Source organism: Asparagus officinalis, chromosome 5 (assembly GCF_001876935.1).
Source record: "Asparagus officinalis chromosome 5, Aspof.V1, whole genome shotgun sequence".
In the NCBI taxonomy this organism is placed as follows: domain Eukaryota; kingdom Viridiplantae; phylum Streptophyta; class Magnoliopsida; order Asparagales; family Asparagaceae; genus Asparagus; species Asparagus officinalis.
This window is the reverse complement of record NC_033798.1, coordinates 127,047,455-127,061,009: the sequence shown is the minus strand read 5'-3', so window position 1 is coordinate 127,061,009 and position 13,555 is coordinate 127,047,455.

Sequence of the window (13,555 nt, the reverse complement as noted above, 5' to 3'; positions counted from 1 at the left end):
ATAACTGCCACACTTGTTGATGTGAGGTAGTATTAACTTCATGAGTTTCATCTGGCAAATCGTCGTACAATTCGACTACATCCTTCGTAGGGTTTTCCGCCAGAAGATCGCAAATAGCTCGTCCTTTAACTAATTTCTGTTGTTTGAAGTACAAGTCATATTACGATAGAAGTAGAGCCCACCTGGCTAGACGCCAATTCATAGAGGCCGGTTGGGTCATGAACACTCGGACGAGATTTATGTTGGAAATGATATAAATCGTCTGTCCGACTAAATAATGTCGCATTTTCTGAATCACGAATACCAAAGCGAGGCATTCCTTCTCAATCATTGGATAACGAGATTCAGCTCCTACCAATGTACGACTCAGATAATATACCGCTTGCTCGTGACCGTTATCGTCGTCTTGTGCAAGTAATGCACTTAACGAATGGCTCGTCGCTTTGACATAAATCAAAAACGGTTTGCCCGATTTCGGTGCAACGAGAATAGGTGGATTCGCCAGATATTTCTTAATATCTTCGAATACTTTTTGGCATGCTTCATCCCAAACGAACGACACACCTTTCTTCACGAGTTTAGAGAATGGTTGATATTTTCCAGATAGATTTGATATAAACCGACGGATGTATGCCAATCGACCTTGCAACCCCCTGAGTTCTTTAAGATTTCTCGGGGGTTGTAGCTCATGTATTGCCTTCACCTTATCAGGATCAATATGAATACCTTTTGTGGTGACGACGAATCCAAGAAATTTACCGCTCGACATTCCAAGGAAGGATTTAGTCGGGTTCATCTTCAGCTGATGAGTTCTCATAAGCTCGAACATTGTCTTCAGATCGTTAATGTGGTCGTTTTTATCACGACTCTTAACGACCAGGTCATCGACGTAACATTTGACGGTCTTCCGGAGGTGCTCTTGAAAGATCTTCGTCATTGCTCGTTGGTATGTAGCACCGACATTCTTCAAACCGAATGGCATAACAGTATAACAAAAGACACCCAGGGGTGTTCTGAATGCTGTATGCTTTTCATCATCCGGGTGCATCTTGATTTGATTATACCCAGAAAATCCGTCCATGAATGACATTCTTTCAAACCCGCATGTGTTGTCAATGATGACGTTCGTAATCGGTAGAGGAAAGTCATCTTTGGGACATGCCGTATTCAGATCTTTGAAGTCAATGCAGATTCTAATTTTTCCGTTCTTTTTGAGGACTGGAACGATATTGGCCAACCATTCAGTTTGAGTCGGGCTAGCATGCGGATTGTCTAAATCCGTTCGCATGTAACGTTGTGCTAAAGGAATGAACTCTCATAGACTTTGTGCTACGACATTGAATACGTAGACTTCGCCATTATCATGGGAATTGGCTATCCAGCAACGCGTATTAGACGCTGACTTATCCCTACTTAGGCTTCGGGATAAAATACCCCAGAATTGAGCGTTGTTTGACAGGTTTAGCATCCGATTTTATATTAAGGCTATGCATTGCTACATCTGGGTCGAGTCCCGGTATATTTTCGTAGTTCCAAGCAAAAACGTCGATGTACTCTTTAACGAGGGCGATTAGTTCCTCTTTCTCGTCCGGCGGAAGATCACCACTAATAAATATAAGTTTTGGATTATTTTCGTCACCCATATTAACTTGGACTACTTTATCCTCTGTGGGAGGTTCTCTTTGCTCGAATCGATCACCGTATTGGATATTCATGTAATGTATCCAAGGATCTTCCCAAGTGGGCAACTGATCATCTTCTTCTGTTGTAGCAGGGTCAACCGTTGCCATGTTTGACATGAGAGTTTTGAACTTTTCTCCAATGCTCACATCAGAATCCCAATTTGAAGTGTCGGATGAATGTCCGCTCCTATCTATTAATTGGTTAATGATCTGTTGGCCATAATCGTCATCGGATGATGACGCATAACCCAGACCCCTATTGCGACTGTAATAATTATCTGGTTTTTCTTTTGATACATAGGCAGGACGGGGTGGAACCCTAATACCTTGACCAAAATAAAGACCTTCACCGAGTGAGAGGTCTATTCTATTTCCCGGTCTTCTTTTAGGGTGAAGGCGAACCCGAAAAACAAGGAAGGAAGAATTTTATATTTTGTTCCTTGATCCTGGAAAGGAAGAATTTTATATTCTATTTCCAGTGCAGAGAAAACTAGAAGTGGGATCTCCACTCCGAGAATCTGGAAAATCTAGATAAACTTGCCTTTTATAGGATTGGTTATCTAAACTGAAAAAAGAGTTCTTCGTTTATCGAAGTGAAACTTCAACTTCGGTTATAGCCATGGGAAGGCTTAACCGAAGAGAAAAGAATGGAGTTCTTTCGTTTATCGAAATGAAATTTCAACTTCGGTTATAACCATGGGAAGGCTTAACCGAAGAGAAAAGAATGAAGTTCTTTCGTTTATCGAAAGGGGGCTCCGAACTGAAAGTGGACCTTTTGTTCATGGAAAGAGTCAAGAGGGCCAGATGGACATTTTTGGTGGACCCACTATCAATTGAAACTGATCAATGAGGGAATTTGGTGGAGAAAATAATTTTGGGTTATCCTTTAGAATATTAAGTATAATATTCTTCAAGGAACTTCCCGATAAATGGGTTATCCTGAATATACTAGGGATAGTATTTTTTCAGGAACTTCCCATTTCCGACGATTCATCACCGTCAAGATCGATTACAAGAGGTTCAATGTCATTTAATACAAGACCTTCACTATATTCGAGCCCGGCTTCGGTATCAGCTTCTTCTCCGCTGTCAGTGCCATGGGCCGATGGTTCAGTATTAGACTCAGCACCATAAAGAAGGGAGTCAGTAAAGTAATTTTCTAACCCCTTGAATGGTTGCTTATCCGCAGTAATCAGGCGATATGCGCCGTTTGAATAGACTGTGTCTATTACAAACGGTCCTTCCCATTTGTGTTCGAATTTACCATTCTTCTTGGAAGTGAGAATTATTGGTCGGCGAGCAGCGAGGACCAGATCTCCTTCCCTGAAGCTTCTCTGTCGGACTCTTGACCCAACAGTAAATTATAAGAAGTCTCTGCATCGATCACATAGCAGGTGACTTCAGACTTTAAATCTCCAAGTTGACACTTTACCCGGATTTTTCCTAACGGTCTTGACCCGCTAAGATTGAACCCGTAGATAACCGTCCCTGTGGAGGCTAACTTGCTGGCAGGGATTCCGAGATGGTACATCAACCGCAGTGGCATGATGCTAACAGCGGAACCCAGATCGACTTGAATCCGGTTGACAACGCTAGAGCCAATATATCCGGTGAAATATAGAGGCCTATCATGCTTCGAATTTCTGGCGTGCGTATGGTGGTGCGATAAGCCCAGAGTGCTTCACCGAGTTTATCGTCCCAATCTCGTTTATTGGTTTTCACGAGCTTGGAGAGGATCTTAATGATCATCTTGTTAAACGCCTCAGCTAATCCGTTCGCAGCGGGATAGTAAGCTGTCGACGAAACATCTTCAATTTTGAACTTGTAGCAGAACCTGACGAAGGCGTTAGCTTCCCTGGTTTCTTTCGAGAGGCGCAACAACTCGTATAGCGTAATCCTTGCTGGGATATTGGCCAGCTGAGCCATAACGTCGAAACGATATGGTGCGTTCGAACTTTCCGGTTTATCTCGTCCAATCGGTCGGCTGAAACGAGACTGCTTCGGAATTTGAACCTCTTTATGTTGGGGTTCTTTCTCTTTTTGCTTAGCCGGTTGTTGCGACTTTTCAGCAGTTACTGGAGGAGTTGTAACTATCCCCAGCTCCTTTAGAGTTGTAGCATTTGGGTTAGAAGTCTCAGGATAGCGAGGATGAATCGATCACCTTTGACTGAAGGGGGAAAGATAGGACCGACAATGTCCATACCCCATGTCTTGAACGGCCAAGACGTGATTGACATGTGCAACTGCTCTGGTGGTTGATGCATATAATTTGCATATATTTGACATGCATGACACTCTCTGGCATGTTCGATTGCGTCACGAACCATCGTTGGCCAGAAATACCCCATTCTTCTGATGCGATCATACAGTTTGGGTAGAAGTCTCAGGATATTTATAATGATACTCATTCCCACTTCTTGTAGCGAAAACTTCTTGTTCTCCATCGGAAAGTGATAAAGCTGCTATCTCTTCATCGTTCTTCTCGGGGATTGCCGAGGCTCCATAACATGATTTCTCTTTTCCCTTGCCCTTTGATTTCTTCTTTGATGTGGGTGTTGTCCACTGTTCATCTTCGAGCAAATCCGGATGAACCCAAAGGATTTCGCCGTTGGGGGTTGTGTGCAAACCATCGTACCCTCTACGGTATAATGTATGGGTCTCGGTATTATAGAAGAATCTTGGCGCTCTTCGGTGGATTGATTCTCTTTCTTTTACATCCTCTGGCAAAATACCGTATTGGACGTAGTTGATGATAGGAAAGCGCCAATCTCGGGACTCAGACCCAATTTGAGTTGAATTCACTTCTTTGGCGCTCATCCCAAAGGATTTCGCCGTTGGGGGTTGTGTGAGATACCAGCCCCTTCTGGCGCTGTCCATGAGGGTCATCATTGATGGTTTGCACCTTGACCTTTGACACTGGCTCGGCTTAAAACCAGGACAAAGGAACTGATCCGAAGCTGATAGACACCGCATTCGCACCTACTTTCTTCTCCTTCGGCTTCGGTGTTACGATGCCATTCCTCTTCAATCTCCATACTGTGTATGGGTATGCAGAGTTGATGCGTCCTCACCGTGACCAATATTTCACCTTCGGGAGGCTGTGCAAGTGATACCGCTAGTGCTGCCAGTGCATCTGCATAAACGTTCTGGAGACGAGGGATGTATTCAATGAAGAATTCTTCAAAAGATTCTGCCATTTTGATGGCCTCCTTGACTGGAACTTCATCATCTTTGAAAGAGTATTCCTTCGGAAATCTAGGCTCAGAAGTCTTGGGCTGCCTTGGAGGCTGTTGATTCTGATTTGGTGCCAACTGGAAGGATGACTGCTGCGGTTGTTGTTGCGGCGGATGTTGCGATGTTTGATGTGCATCTACAGCTGCCGTGGATCCTCTTCCTCTGCCTCGAGGATTAAAGTTTTGCTTTTGATTATTAGCTGGTGGCAGACCTCTCTCCAAACCGGGGTTATTACTTTATTAACTGCCCTTGAGGCGCCATCAAAGTATAATTGCCATACTTGTTGGTGCGATGTGGTATTAATCTCGTGGGTTTCATCCGGCAAGTCATCATAAACTTCTGCCGTATCTGTAGTCGGGTTTGTCGCTAAAAGATCACAAATCGCTTGTCCCTTGATCCAGACCTCTCTCCAAATTCTTTCTCTTGAGAAAGCGTTCAGCCTGTTCACCCCTCACTTTCAACTCCTTCTAAGTTTTAGAAGGCACAACCCCCATCACCTCTACCACATCCAATAACAAGTTATTGTGACATGTCTGTAGGATGAACTCTTCTGTGAGTGGATCTCTACAGTTCACTGCTTTGTCCCGGAATCGTTTGACAAAGACATCAACTGATTCCCAATCCTTCTGCTTTTCATCCAACAACGTGCTAATTGAGACCTCTGTGTCGTCATCGAAGAAATTGGTGAGGAATAGTTCTTCCATATCCTCCCAGCTAGTGATACTCCCGGGCTTAAGGCGTCGGTACCAATCGAAGGCAGGCCCGCGAAGGGTTCCTACGAATGACCGGACCATCAGGGCTTCGTTCCCGGATATTGCGCCGAGATGCGATTTGAAATAAATCAAGTGCTGAGTTGGTGAACCCCTGCCATCAAAAGGAGTAAAGTTAATCAAATTAAATTTCTGGGGATAAGGAATCAGGTCCCACTCCCTCGGGTACGGGTATGGAATGCCCGTTTTCTTCACTTCTTGAGCCGTCATCAGAGCGTTGACTTTGCTCTCAAGATCGTGCATCTTCTTGTCTTCTTCCTCGCTTTTCTTCAAGTAGATTTGTGGAGGTTGAGTGGATGATTTGGTCGGACCGCTTCCAGAGTTGTCTTTATCTGGAGGAGGATCGTCAAAGATAGTCTCATCCTCTTCATTACGTCGGCTGGATTCCGCCTTCTGGCTCGACTCCGGTTGGTGTTACTGAACTTACAAATCTTGCATCTGCTGCATAGTCAACTCCATCTCGGTTTTAAATTCAGCTCTAATTTCTTCGCGTTGTTTAGCCAACGCCTCCTGCAGGATATGAGCAAGTTGATCCGGCGTGATTGCAAATGATTCTCTGACTTGCCCAACACTGGACGCGGTATCGTCCGATGCAATGGCGGAACAAGTATCTGACATTTCTTCATCTGAAGATAGCCCCTCGTGCATTTTCCTGTAGTCTCGTCGTAGGTTGGCTCTTCTTTGTAACCGCGCCATCCTTTGAGAAAGACCTCGCTCAACTCTCCCTCCTGGAGAGAAATCAGGGTCGGGATTGACTGATTTTTGCTTTCCTTTATTGGTCATGTTGATAGTGACCTCAGGGAACTCATCTTGTCGGATTACAGGTTTTTTCTTGTTGAAACGTCTCATTTTGGGTCTTGACGCTTCATTGGACAATCTTTGAAATACGGAGACTCTTGAATTATTTTTAGAGCATCCGCATTCTGTCAGCACCGCTTTAATGAGTCTCTCGCAAGCGCAATGAGACTCGTTTTCTCTGATAACCCTCTTTCTTGAGTTATCTTTCTGATAGTACAGCTCATCATTATTGTGATTTGAGTAACCTATCTTTTGCCTTTGAACTTTGTTAACATGCACAGGACGACTGGTCGTCGCCTCTGAGCGATCCAAAGTTGAATTTTTAAATCCACCCCCTTGTGGGTGTGGAGTTTTCAGAGGTCCTAAACGAGAGTGAACTGGTATTCTCTCGTTCTGGACTTGTGCAGTTCTGACAGGTGGGTGTTTACGACCCCCTGTATATGAAACCACCACGGGTTTATTTGCTGGACTTGGTTGTTCTTTGGCCGGGGCTTTGCCTCGATCATCAACCGAAGGACCGAGGCGATCCGCCATTATTAGTTTAAACTTGGACAAATCTGGGCTAACCCATGGTTTCACCGTTGATGTAGTAGACGTGCCCGGAACGGATGCTTGCGGCGTCTTCGGCATCCAAACTCTACGGTTCTTCGGTGGCTTTTCAAACACCGTCTCCTTCTTGGTTCCTTGGGCTTGTTGACGAAGAGCACGAGTACGGGCGGCCTTCGCTTTACGCCTTTGTATCCGTTCCTTAAGGGTTGAACGGGCCCTTTTGACGAGGACTATATTTGGATAAATGCCGACCAGGTTTGTCATCATCTTCATCTTCACTTAGGAAATGATCTGGTAATGGAGAGCTTTTTCCTTTACCGTAAATTACTTCTTTTGCACCTCCTATCTTGTTCGGGATGATCATGGTCGTTCCGAAAGAATGCTGGAGGCGTTCCTTTGTTACATAGGACGATTGAAGCGGCATATACAAATCAAGATTATTGTACAATTCTTTTACCACATCATCAAGAGACAAGGAGTACTCTAAGTCATTATTTATTTCATTAGTGGCAAGTTGCCAGTTACAACTGCCCTCTAACATTTGATCATCGTCAAGGTTGATTACAAAGGGTACAATGTTATTTAGAACATAACCGCCATTGTAATCTTTTTATAAGACCTCTTTTACACAACAAAGCAAAAATTACAACTTTTGAGAAACAAACACAAAAATCGTCTATCGATCTTTGTTTTCGTGGGACTTTGCCTGTGCCGGGAACGCTTTGGTTCGTGGACCGCCGAATCATAGATCATGAAGAGGGGGTTTACTGATTCTGACTTCGTTTATCGAAGTGAGAAATTGAAATGATATCTTATCGAAGTAAGATAGTCGTTCAGAATCAGTGAAATAATTCTCAAACCCTTTAAATGGTTGTTTATCCGCGACCACCGTCCTGACCCTTCTATCAGTGTTGACATATTTCAGACACTGATGTAGGGTGGATAGAACTATAACATTACTATGGATCCAAGGCCGACCCAGTAGTAAGTTATATGATGTCTCAGCCTCAATCACATAACACGTGACTTCCGTCTTCAGATCGCCCATTTGACACTTTATCCGGATCTTTCCCAAAGGCCTTGACCCGCTGGTGTTGAATCCTACCAAGGAAGTGCATCAAGCGAAGTGGCATAATACTCACAGCAGAACTCGGATCCACTTGGATTCGGTTGACTTTGCTGGAGCCGATGTACCCGATGAAATATAGCGGTCGATCGTGATTCGAATTCTTCGTCTGCATATCCTCTTTGGTGAAAGTAATGCAGGGAAGGTTCTTTGTCACTATGTTGCATTGTTGACTCAGCGGTTCTGGATTTTCAGAAACCGGCTTGACTTGAGTCAGAAACACCTCTGAATTGGCCAAAGCTTCTTGCAAGGCCTCCCTGGTTTCCTTGGACAACCGCAGTAACTCATAAAGCGTTATCCGTGCTGGAATGTTGGCTAGTTGAGCCATTATATCGAAGACTTGCGGAGTTTTCGAGCTTTCCGGTTTGTCTCTTCCAATCGGACGACTGAAACGAGACTGCTTCGGATTCTGCACCTCCTAGGGATTCTTCTCTTTTGGTTTATTCACCGGCTGTCATCGAGCCTCTTCACCCGGTGTAGGACTTGTAATCACTCCCATTTCCGTGAGAGTTTTGGCTGGTCCCCGTTTATTCACCCCCTGCTCACCTGGCGAGACAGTTCATTCTTGCCTTGATTTTCAATATGAGATCCCTTTGAGTGATTTTCTCTATGTTTGAATATCTATTAGCATTTTTTGATGCCTACAGGGACTTGAAGTAGATCATGTGCTGAGAGGGCGACCCCTTCCCGTCGAACGGTGTGAAATTGACCAGGTTGAACTTCGCCCGATACGGGATCGATTCCCATCCTCTTGGGTAAGGACACGAAATCCCGGTCTTCTTCACCTCTCGAGCAGACATCAGGACGTCAATTTTGCTCTCTGGATCCTTCATCTTTTCGTCCTCATCTATATCCTATTTTGGATAATTTTCGAGAGGAATAATGCGGCCACCCCCAGTGTTATTATCTTTGGCGGAACCACCCCCAGCATTGTTATCTGTAGGGGGTGCATTTGAACCACACCCAGTATTTTTGGGAGGTGCGTCGACCATGATGATTTCGTCCACTTCTGGATCGCTGTCAATCACGGCGTTCTGGGTGCGACGGCTGGATTCAAGTCTGACTTGATTGGACAGAACCCGAATTTGTTGATCATGCTCTTCCCTCATTCGCATCATGATCATTTCCATTTCGAACTTGAAGTTCTCTTTTTGTTTGGCCAAGGCATCCTCAACCATTTTAGTGACCTCTTCTATACTAATCATTAACACTTCGTGGGATTGACCTAGGCTGGATACCGTTTTGTCAGAAGCGACTGCAGAGTTAGCATCTGATACTTCATCATCCGAGGATAATCCTTGATTCATCATCTGATAGTCCCTTTGTCTAATGGTTCCCGACCGTAACCGAGTTATACGTTGGGATATGTCTGAAAGATGACGAGGATTGAAGTTTCGCGTTGACTTCCCCTTATCAACCATATTAACTGTGACTTCTGGAAGTTCGTCATCTTGCGCAGTTGGACTTTTTCTACAGAAACGCATTGACTTGGTCCTGGGCGTTCTGGGGGAAATCCTTTCAAATACCGAGACCCTCTGTGGAGCGGTCTTGGGGGAGCTACATGCTGATAATATTGTCCTGATAATTTTAGTACACGGACAATGAGAGTCCGTTTCTCGGGTACCTTTCTTTCGAGATTTGTTTGTACCCCCAGCCCGATAGTACAACTCATCAGCATGATTGCCGGAGCAACGTATCGTGTGCTGACACCACTCCTCAGGTATAACGTCGTCGTCTGACGAACATGTTTCCTTCTGAGGATTCGTCGTCTTGTCGGTGCTCTCAAGAGTCGCACGTTTTGAGTCACGCTTTCATGAGCGTAAGACCTCAACAGGCTCTTGGGCAATGACTCACAGTCCGAGGCGGTCAGTTATAGGAGTTTTCCCATTATAGGAAGGCTCTGATTTATTGGAAGGGCGAGTGCGACCCCCAACTCGATGAGTTGATCGGGGTTCATTCATCATGCCCAAGCGTTCTTTGACTGGAGCTTCGCCTCGATCCTCGTGTAAAAGACCCAGGCGTTCCGCTATCACTTTCCTGCCTCTGGATATGTCCATATTGTCGCGGAGCTTCACCGGAGGTGTGAGATTAAATGGAGCGAGATCTGAACTTGATGAAAGCTGGGAACCAGCTTTGGATCTGGAATCGACCGAGAGACACGACTGGTGTCTTTTATCGGGTAGGGGCGCTGACTTAGCCTTCGGCACCCAAACCTGCTTAGATCTTGGTGATTTCTTGATCACCTCTTCCCGCTGCAATTCTCGTGCCTCTCGCACAAGGATCTGGGTGTGGGTAATAAGTGCACGGCGCTTCTGGACGCGCTCCTCGAGGGTAGAACGGGTTCGTTTGATCTGAACTCATTTGTTAATTAGAGGTTGGGAGGAGGATCCCGATGCTTGTTGTGGCGATAGCTTAGTCACTTGGTGCTTTCTGAACTCCCAATCCGCTTGGTACCGGAGTCCATCCACCTGATCCAAAGCCTTGGCGAATTAGCGGGCGAGGCGTTGGCGTTTCCTTTGATGTGCTCTCTTTGATAGAGTTGGCGCACCTTCAGCAGTCGGCTCCTTGATCGCGAAGGAGTTCAGATCTGCAGATCTGGTCTCATTGGATGCCGGCGGATCGTTGAAGGGTGCAACTATAGCATCGACTACGGGGAGATCGACTTCTCGGGTCTTCAGATCTGGAGACCGACGGATCTTCTGGGAGGAGGAGATCTTCCTGCGCTTATGAGGAGGAGCAGATCTGGAGGAGGAGGAGGAGATGTATTCTTCAAATTTCTGCTGGTCGAATTCGTACTCGACCTCTTCAGCCACGAGGATCTTGATCGTCGGCTGCGACACTGTGGTCGCCAGTTTGTTTGCGTCGAAAATTGATTATTTCATTACGGGATTTATTACAAACTTCAGACGTTTACAACGAATATAAAAAAATCAGTCTTTTTATAAGACTTTTACACAATGAAAACAAAAAAATTATAATTCTCTTCAAACAAACGCAACGAGTGTTTATCGCTCGCTGCTTACGTGGGATCTTGGCCTGTGACGGGGACACGTTAGTCTGTGGACCACCGAACGATCAATATTTGGACAGAGTTTCGTCTATCCGCGAAGGGATCGAGAAACTGTAGCTCTTATCTCGGCGAAGCGAGATAATCACTCTTCTTAAGATTACCACAACGGGATAATCTTAAGGAACGAACCGGGCTGCAGATCTAACTCCTCCGCCTCTCTGAAATCTGTGCACTTTAAGTCTTCAATCCGGCAGGGCTTCGCCGAGGCACAAGAATTCCAGATCTGAAAAAATAAGGCTCCAGGGGCTATATTTATAGGCTTCCAGGAGATCCGAGTAGTTAAAACTAATCGAAAACCGTCAAAAACACGTCCCAAGTGCGAGACAGTTCGGGGTGTCTCGCACATGTGCGAGACAGTTTGTACCCTCTTCAGTGTTTTGGCTCTAATTCTTTCATCCAACATTGGAATGAGGTGATTCAAGTTGTTTTGGAAAGATAACGAAACGATCTACAACTTTTATTTTTTAAGATTCTTCAGATTCAAATCGGATCATGCTGAAAATAGCTCCACAAGGTCCGAGACACCTTTGGGTGTCTCGGCCAGGTCCGAGACACTTGTGAGTGTCTCGGCTATTTTAGTCATAAATTCCTCATATGACCTCCAAATGACCTGATTCCAGATGGGTTGGAAAGCTGACAAAAAGATCTAAAATTTTCATGTTTTGAGTTTCTTCAGATTCAAAACGAATCATGGTCAACACAGCTCTACAAGATCCGAGACACCTTTGGGTATCTCGGCTATTTTAGTCATAACTTCCTCATATTACCTCCAAATGACCTGATTCCAGATGGGTTGGAAAGCTGACAAAAATATCTACAACTTTTATGTTTTGTGTTTCTTCATATTTAAAACAAATCATGATTAAAACAACTCTACAAAGTCCAAGACACCTTTGGGTGTCTCGGCTCGGGCCGAGACACCTTGGGGTGTCTCGGTTGGGCCGAGACACCCCGGGGTGTCTCAACTCAGACTGAGACGCTCCGTTATGTACGTTTGTTTATTTCTGCCGTAACTTCTTCATCTGAACTCGGATTTGAGCGATTCAAAGTACGTTGGAAAGCCGACGAGGAGTTCTATAAGCTCCAATGATTAGATCATCTGTGGAATAAGTGAGACACGAAGGGTATTTCGCCGTTTGTGAACGACACGAGGTTCCCGATCAGTTCGTGTCTTCGTCATTTTGAAATTCCGTTATTTTACGTAGTTCATCGATTCACTTCAAACGTTCACCGACATCAATCAAGCTTCTGTGAACCAGAGAGTGACGTTCATCATCTTTTCCTAACGCTGAGTGGTTCGTGGAGACCTATAGGCAATTTTCAATGCCTACAATCCTATGTGACACTTCATTTCTTAAAAATTAAAAACGAAACAAACACCTGAAATGGAAACCCCTTGAAAACAAAAACCCATGTGGCACATGAGACATTTCTTGAAAGTTGAGGTGGCAACACATTTCCCTTTTTTTTTTTTTGAGCAAACAAACAGACCCTAAGGGTCTGTTTGTTTGCTCAAAAAAAAAAAGGGAAATGTGTTGCCACCTCAACTTTCAAGAAATGTCTCATGTGCCACATGGGTTTTTGTTTTCAAGGGGTTTCCATTTCAAGTGTTTGTTTCGTTTTTCAAGAAATGAAGTGCCACGTAGGATGCCACCTCACATTTTCAAGAAATGTGTTTTCACAACAAAATATGCTGAAAACACTTGAAAATGTCTTATCTGAGAATTATTAATTAGTAAAAGCATTGTTTATGAGGTTGCGAAGAATAAAAGATATTATTTAAATTGGTTTTCTCTCTTTTTATTTTTCTTGTTCTCAAACAAACAAAAGAAATGGAAATGTCCAACACTGTTACTATGGAGGTTTTTTTTGTTTTTTGTGTGACTTGGCAGTGAAAATGAGAGTTTTCTTCGCGAAACAAACAAAAAAAAAAGAAAATTGTGAGCTGTATTGAAATGTCATGAAAGCATTTGAAATGTGACATTTCCATTTCCGTTTTTGTGTGGAAATAGCCAAACAGACCCTAAAAAATAAGGAATTTGATTTCCTTAAGTGTGAGTCACATCATCCAATAATATAATGACAACTCATCTCATCTCTTATTTTTAATCCAATAATATAATGACAACTCATCTCATCTCTTATTTTTAAGAATGAACCAAACACAAGAGAAGAACCTATTATAGGAAATATGACAACTCATCTCATCTCTTATTTTTAAGAATGAACCAAACACAAGAGAAGAACCTATTATAGGAAATATGTTTTCTATTCTTTGGTTTCCTTCTTTTTTAGCCAATCAAACAACCTCAAAACATGTTTTCTT